The following is a 7,501-nucleotide window of genomic DNA, read 5'->3' as shown; positions in this document are numbered from 1 at the left end:
GTCTGAAACATTTTACGCTAACTGACAGAGCGTGGCGCTTGCTTACCCACCTCCCAGAGGAAATAGTCCAGACTGGTGTCTTCTTGACATGCACTAAAGAGTGAGCAGTCCAGAGGTCCAGAGGGGCATTGTGTATTCAGTCCAAGACGAAAGGTTAGATCCTCTGAAAAGAAAGAGGAGTTCAGTATATATTGTTGAAAGTGACAATGACTTTTTTTGGGGTGTGTTATTCAAGCAAATAGACAATTCAGTCAGTGCTTTCAGATATTTTTGTTGTTGTGGATATTTTGCAGAGTGTGCAGGTTTAATATGGGTGTGTATATGTGTGTGGGTGTATATTTCTTGTTTTGATATAAAAGGAAAATTAAAATTAAAATAAAATGAAATATATTATGTGCAAAAAATTTGATACAGTGGGAAAAATGTACTTTTCCTATTACATTTTTATTGCATGTTTTAGTGAGAGAATTTTATTGAAAAAAATCACAATATTCCAACAGAGATGTAAAATGCTCACTGACACATAGGTTTTGTCTCCACTTCTGTTCATATCCTGTATCTCGGTCAGGTACCAAAAGAAGGGGGGAGGTAGAAAAGGAGAATTGAGCAGTGGCTGTAGTAATAAATCACAGGATCGCTGGTGACATTCATACAATACGGATACAGTGTTAACTCAATGAGTCGGACAGCCCTAGCCTGTTCCTCCATCCTGACCTTGCCTCCCTGTCGTAATCAATCATGTTGGCACGGCACACACGTTCCTTATTTATTATTACTCTGGACCCGCATGTACAGTAAACAATGAGTAGAATACATTGGGAAGACTGAGAGAGTGGGCTGCTATTATAAGAGAGGAGGTAAAGGTCCGATGGAATAACCGGGGGGCATATGTGTCCGGCTGGCTGGTTAAGAGACCCCTGAACAGGATGGTGAGCAGCCACCGTGGCCAATGGTTGGCTATAAGGTGCAGAAATGACCAATACTAAGTGCTCATTGCGCCAAAAAGGTCACGGCATTGTCACCATTTAAAATTTACACGTGCAGCCGCGGATGTTGTGAAACATCACGGTGTCATGTTCATGTATCGCCTTTTGTATGGAGGCTGCACACTTGGATATGTGGACTCGATTTAAAGAAAGGTGGTGCTAAAGCTGTTTTCATGTCTATTCCTACCTCCAAGATCACATTAAGAAACTGTCAGACAGATGTCATTTAATTCCGAGCCTTTTGACTGTTTCTCTTTCTGAATGATTGTAATTTCACCTCTGTTATTCTCAGGTAGCAGGTGTATATCCTGAGTGACAAACCGTTTCCTTTGTGGAACTAATAGCTTACAAAGTCAGTGTAAATTAACAATGACCCAATGTGAAGCCTTCATAACACCACCATAACAATCCATGAAAGCCAGCCAAGGCGGACTTCATATAGTCCCATATGCAGCCTATGCAGGGGGCCTGTCTTGGCAACAAAACAGGGCCCCCATGTACAGCGGAGGGCCCCTGAACTCCTCATGAAGGATGGCTGGCTACAAGGAGGGCCGAGGGGGAGTCAGTTTAAAACACATACCATATGCAGTTAGGAAGAGCCTCATTTATCAGCCCCTGAAATTCCTGGGTTTTTACACCTCAGACCCCCCAGCACTTTCTCTCCTCCCCCAGGGGTTACCCACCTCCTAACTGTACACCACAGATGACAGGTCGCTGAGACCCCGGCTTTAAGTGCAGACCACAACTCTGATTTGTCCCTCCATCAAAATAACAAGGGATTGATTATATAAGTAATCTTGTGGCAGGCTATACAGCAGTAAGTGTGCGATAAATATTAAATTACCTCCTCAACTGTTTATTTAGTTCTAATCGGCATCTTCTTTTTTAGACTTTGGATTTTTTTTTTTGGTTTTCTTGTAAAGTCCATCATCCTCTCCTGTCTCTTTTGCCCTTCTCCTACCCTTCCTGTCCAAGCTCTTCTTCGCAGTCGGACATCATCTGGCCCGTGAATGGCACATTGTTATGCTCGTTCCTCAGTGGCCGCCTGAGCAGATGCCATGAGCAGCCTCAACACCGGTCCCTGCACAAGGTTGGTGTAGCTCGTACTCAACGCAAGGCCATAAATTACATCCCGCAAACACACAAACACTTTGCGCTCAACTGAGTTTCGGCAGTTTAGAGCACCACTGGAGGAGCATAGCATATCCTGATTTTGTTTGAGTGAAGACCGGTTTCTGGCAGCGGGGGGAAGTGGCCCCGCAGTGCACGATTGTGGCCCCGACGAAGAGATCACGCATGGACAGCTGGGCTTTGAACTTCTTACCCCTGCGTTCCTGGGGTCAACAGCTTGGTGGCCACAAGGGTCAACCAGCAGCAAGAGGCCGTCTTCTATAGTGAACTGCCCGATTTGTTTTGTCTGGGTCCCTGTGGCACGATTACCCCATGGCGACTGGAGGTAACGCTCTTTGGAGGGATCTGGTGGAGCAAAGTTTAGAAATAACATTTGGACTGTATGCAAGCTTGTGTCTGATTGTATTTGAACAAAAACATGCTACAAATACCTTCCTGAATTGAAAAGAAGTCTGTTCAGTTTAAGACTCAAACAATTATAAAGAGCTGCCAACTCTGCAAGCCTTTATCTGAACAAAATCACAGAGTTAAGCCTGCTAGAAGTACAGTAAATAACACTATAGATCTAAGATGAGACACAATAAAGTATGATTTGTTATGATCTTGGGAAATACATGGCTCAAAATCCAATCAAACATATCACCAAAGTGTGTTTGAGGAAGAATCCTCCTTGTTGCAACTCGCTACAGACAATATTTACACACTCAAATCCCACGTCTAGTCAACGGATGCATAGTGGCTCACTAAGATATATGGGTTACTTTATTCATAGCACTTCAATTACAAAATCATGTATTGGGGGAAGAATAAATTAATAATAAAAACCCCTATCTGAACTTCTAATATTTTGCTTGGCGAAGGGAAACGAATTACCCTTTTCAGAACTGATGATGTATTACTAGCGTTTGATCCTTGGAGGTTTCACCATGCTCACATTCATTACTTTCAAGTGCTGAGGTGTATCTGCAATTAGAAGCACCTTGCAGTGGATTCCTGACACTCCCGCAGACTTGAAACACCAGATCATAGAATCATCACGGCATTATACTGCAGGAGAGGGGACGGTGTCTCCTTCGAATGGAGGCAAAGAATGGGGGGGTGGGGGTGGCGGCGGTGGGGGTGCTTAATTTAACCATGTGCCCGTAAGTGAGGGGAGCCGGTAAGCAAATGAGGACCTTTCATTAAATCAAAGGTGATTTTTGTTCTGCTAATGGGTGCCCCAAAAATCTAGTGCAGCAGCGAAACATGTGATCATTCTCTGCGGAGCCCGCCATACTGCTACAGACCGGTCAGGGCTATTCTTATTACAGTATGCATAATGTAATGAGCATGCTTGTTTAATTTAATCACACTGAGTGGACTGTGTTAGTATTTCTTTGAAACGACAAAGCCATAGATGCATGTGGTTTGATAATAAAAAAAGAGAATAAATAATACAATCACTCAACCGGCTTGTACAGTTAATGCACTTGCTATTTCACAAATGGCAGCCGTTTACATGGTATAGTGAGTTCATAGTAAGGAGTAGTCATGTGGCCCTCTGCTGTGTTTTTTTCCCCACCATCGAGCTCAGGTTTACATTTTAATGCCTGACTCTGAAATGTCTTTAGAATTATCGTCCTCAAGATTCGCGTCCATCTTCAAGTCGGCTACTGATTGGTCGTGACAGGGCCAAAATGGCCACTGCGGTGAAACACCTCAGAGAAGCAAAGGAAGTTTAGCCAAAAAACACGCTGAGCCATTATGTTAAAGTAAACGACAGCACTTCCTAATGTCATTTGGCAGTGCTAGCACTCAGCAATTAGGGCCTCTCTTAATGCGACGCTGGGAGCATTTCTCCTCAAGGTTAGCGCCTCATTTCCCCACGATGGGTCTGCGGGGCCGCACCAGATGCATTGTGGGAGCTGGGGGGCACGAGTTAGGACAGGTGTCCGCCACCTTGGATATCTCCCCTCGCAGCTGGCACCAGCTGGCACCCCCAGTGCCCCATCCGGACGGTCTGCTCTCCCTTCTCTGTGGAGGAGAAGGCGGAGGAGGCGGCGGGGGGAGGGGGTTGGCGTGGGGGGTGCAGTAGGGGGGGGCATGTCAAGGGCAGACCTGGTACAAGCTCACTCACAGGGCACCCATGCCATGACATGACCTGGCCACTAGGGGACCTGACAGCAGTGGGTAGGAGTAATGTGGTGCAGCCGTGCCCGTTCAGAGACCTGCTCCAGCATCCCTAATGGACCGGCAATGATGAGGCCCAGCAGTGCCAGAGGGTCAGAGGCAGCTTCTGTGGAGGACGCTGCTCTTCCCACTGGAGAGCGGAGGATGTCATGTCTGAAGGTGGTCTCTCTGGATGCACAGCAGCAGCCATTTTGCCAAGAGGTAAATGGGAGAGGAATCTTTACATTACTGAAATACTAAGTACTGTGTGTTTGCACACACTCATTGCATATACACATATATTACTCATATAAAATTTAAATATTATAAAAAAGAAAGAAAGATCTACAAGAATAATATATTTTAAAAGAGGCTTTATATGATCTTGAAATGTTTATGTATTTTACTCTAAATGTTCATGATAAATTAAATACTGATTTGATCAAATTTAGATTATGTCCTTTATGCTGGTTTAAATATGTAATAAATATTTCTAAATATTAACCATCATATAAACAGTAAGAGAGTACTGGAAAAACACATTTTTTAAACACGTTTTGTACTTTATATACTATATCTGTCTGATTTATACAACAATTACAGGAATATATGAAATGAAATATTACATTGTGAGAAAAAAATTAAAGATTGCATATCTACAATTTAAAAAATCACAAATCATGTAAGCTATGCAGCATAGTTTATATGTTTTATGATTATTTTACAAAGCAACTTATTAGAAGTTTACACCTCATCAATTTTATAAGGTATTTGATTTCAATTCATTTATTTAACTAAAAAAATTTTGAATAATTTTGTCAGTAAAAGGCTGAATGCTGCAGGGTTGAAGCAAATTATCATAGATGTAAAGTGGCTGACTTGTCTCCAGTCAGGAGAAATCACTTCACATTATAAGCACATTATGTTCCAGGCAATGCCACACAGTAGATTCCTACTCATGATGTGAGTTAATTCACTTAATATGTCTTTAATGGGGGGAGGCTTTTCTTTGTATAAAATGGTTTCCACACTGACCATTATCTGAAATCAAGCCTAATGATGGCTCCAGTTTATGATAATGACCATTATCACACAGACCACCATCACGTCTGCCAAATGATCAAATGATCTTGCATTTCTTACTTGCACTATGAATTCGTTAGTCATGTAAATTTAAGCCCTTGATGAAGCCCACCCCCCATTTCTCCTCACGCCCTCCTGTATATTATTAGACGTCTGATGCTGTTGTTCAGACCTTATATTGAACTAAGGCTGCTTTTGAAGTTGTTAACAGCATATAGAATATCATCTCTGCCCTCATCAGCCCTTAATGGACCAAAAAGAAAAGGAAAACATGCAGGAATCTCGCAGCCTCCTTAGTTAACACAGTCATCAGCTTCAGTATGTATAGGTAACACTGAGGCAATAATAATAATTTGTAATAACACGCTGGCTCTCGGTGTCTGATGCCACATGAATCCTTTGAAGTGCAGACTGTTGATTACTGTAAATGAGAGCTGTTTCAGGGTGGATTGTGGGTAATTATATGCAGTGCACCCCTGGGAGCAGTGCGAGGACCCATGGGACAGTGGTTCCACAGGAGAGTGAAGCACAGACAGAGCAACACATGCTGGGCCACCGATTCCCAGCATGAAACAAGTCAACAGGCCTGTCTTTTATTTCTAATGTCTGTGATTTACATGAAAGAACCACTGTCACCCAACCGCAACAGAGTGTTGTATGCTGCAGTTTGATTGACAGGATTTCATATTTCACATGTCCCCGCCACCGCAACACCACCCACCCCCACACACCCACCCCTCCACTCGCTCCCTGAACAACTTGATGATGATTGCAGCATTATAACACAGAACATATTGTCACTGAAGGCACTGTGAAATGTAACTCCTCTGTATTTAGCATGTGATATATATATATATATATACGTGTGTGTGTGAAATGTTATAAAACTTACATGTATGTTTTATTAATTACCTTCCATTTATTTAGTAAAATTAAAAATTTCTAAAGGGATGAAAAATGTGCAAAAATATTTTTTTTCTTTAAAAAGCCAAAAACATATTTTGTTATCACAAACTAAAACAGTCTTCATCTATAATTCCTTTTGTGGAGATCTGTAAGTAGATGGTTTTATATACAGATAATTAACAACTACACAATTGTAACAATATAAAATCTGTCTAATACTATAAGCATTTTCCAAAAGGTCCTAACACATTAGAGTGTGTTATTGATTGTTCAAACAGCTTATTTTTGCTAAATTCAGAGGTTAAAGTCACCAATTTTTCTTAAGTACATATTTTCTTTAATTGTTCTTATCTTTCACATATACATTGAAAATTGAATTCAAATTAGGATGCAATGTGAGGCAAAGTTTCCAATCATGCTGGGAGCCCTGCAATCTCTTTCTCTTCACTTGAGCTCATTTCTCCACTAATGACTTTGCCCTCTGATGCAAGCCAAGGGATCATCAAAGGCCCTTGAAACAAAAAGGGAAATATAGCAATTACTGGGACTTTCATCGGCAAGAAAGAGATTAAAAACCCTGTGGTTGTATAAGCACCCGAGAAAGCAAACCAAGATCTGTTTCGCTTTTAAATGTATATTCACGCACTTCACTGCAGACGTTACTCATCATCAACGTGTTCCTCTTCCTGTCGCCACCTTAATTCTTTTTTTTTTCTCAACGCATGATAATAGAATCAGATGTATTATGTATTACTAATCACATGATAAAAGCCTGTGGTGCTAGTAATGCATGTAGATTCCAAAATGCTGTGCATGTACAAGAAAAGTCATTGCCTTTTTAACAGTGGCCTGAGGGAATGGAATTGTCCCTTAGCCTCCATAACCATTGACACAAAAGGTCCCCAAACAATTTCAAATTACTGCTTTATTTCTCTCTCTTATATAATCCACCCACATTATTAAATCTACCACCTTCTGGGACTTTACTGATACAATAATATTACAGTGCTAAGATGTTTACATTCGAGACCGCTAGCTTTCCTTGTTATAAACATGTATGCCCTCAGGACTTGTACAATACGTATGCATACTACTTGGCCTAAATGAGGCGCGGGTCATTTTCTTTTTTAGGAGGGGTCAATATTACCTCAAGCACAGGGGCCAAGGCCGGTGCTATAACCTGACTGAGCAGAAAATGGCTCCTGATACTCACAGATGAGATCTATTATACATTAAACATGCTTGTA

Source organism: Paralichthys olivaceus, chromosome 14 (assembly GCF_024713975.1).
Source record: "Paralichthys olivaceus isolate ysfri-2021 chromosome 14, ASM2471397v2, whole genome shotgun sequence".
Classification (NCBI taxonomy): domain Eukaryota; kingdom Metazoa; phylum Chordata; class Actinopteri; order Pleuronectiformes; family Paralichthyidae; genus Paralichthys; species Paralichthys olivaceus.
The sequence above is the reverse complement of the archived record's forward strand: the minus strand, read 5'-3'. Positions refer to the sequence as shown.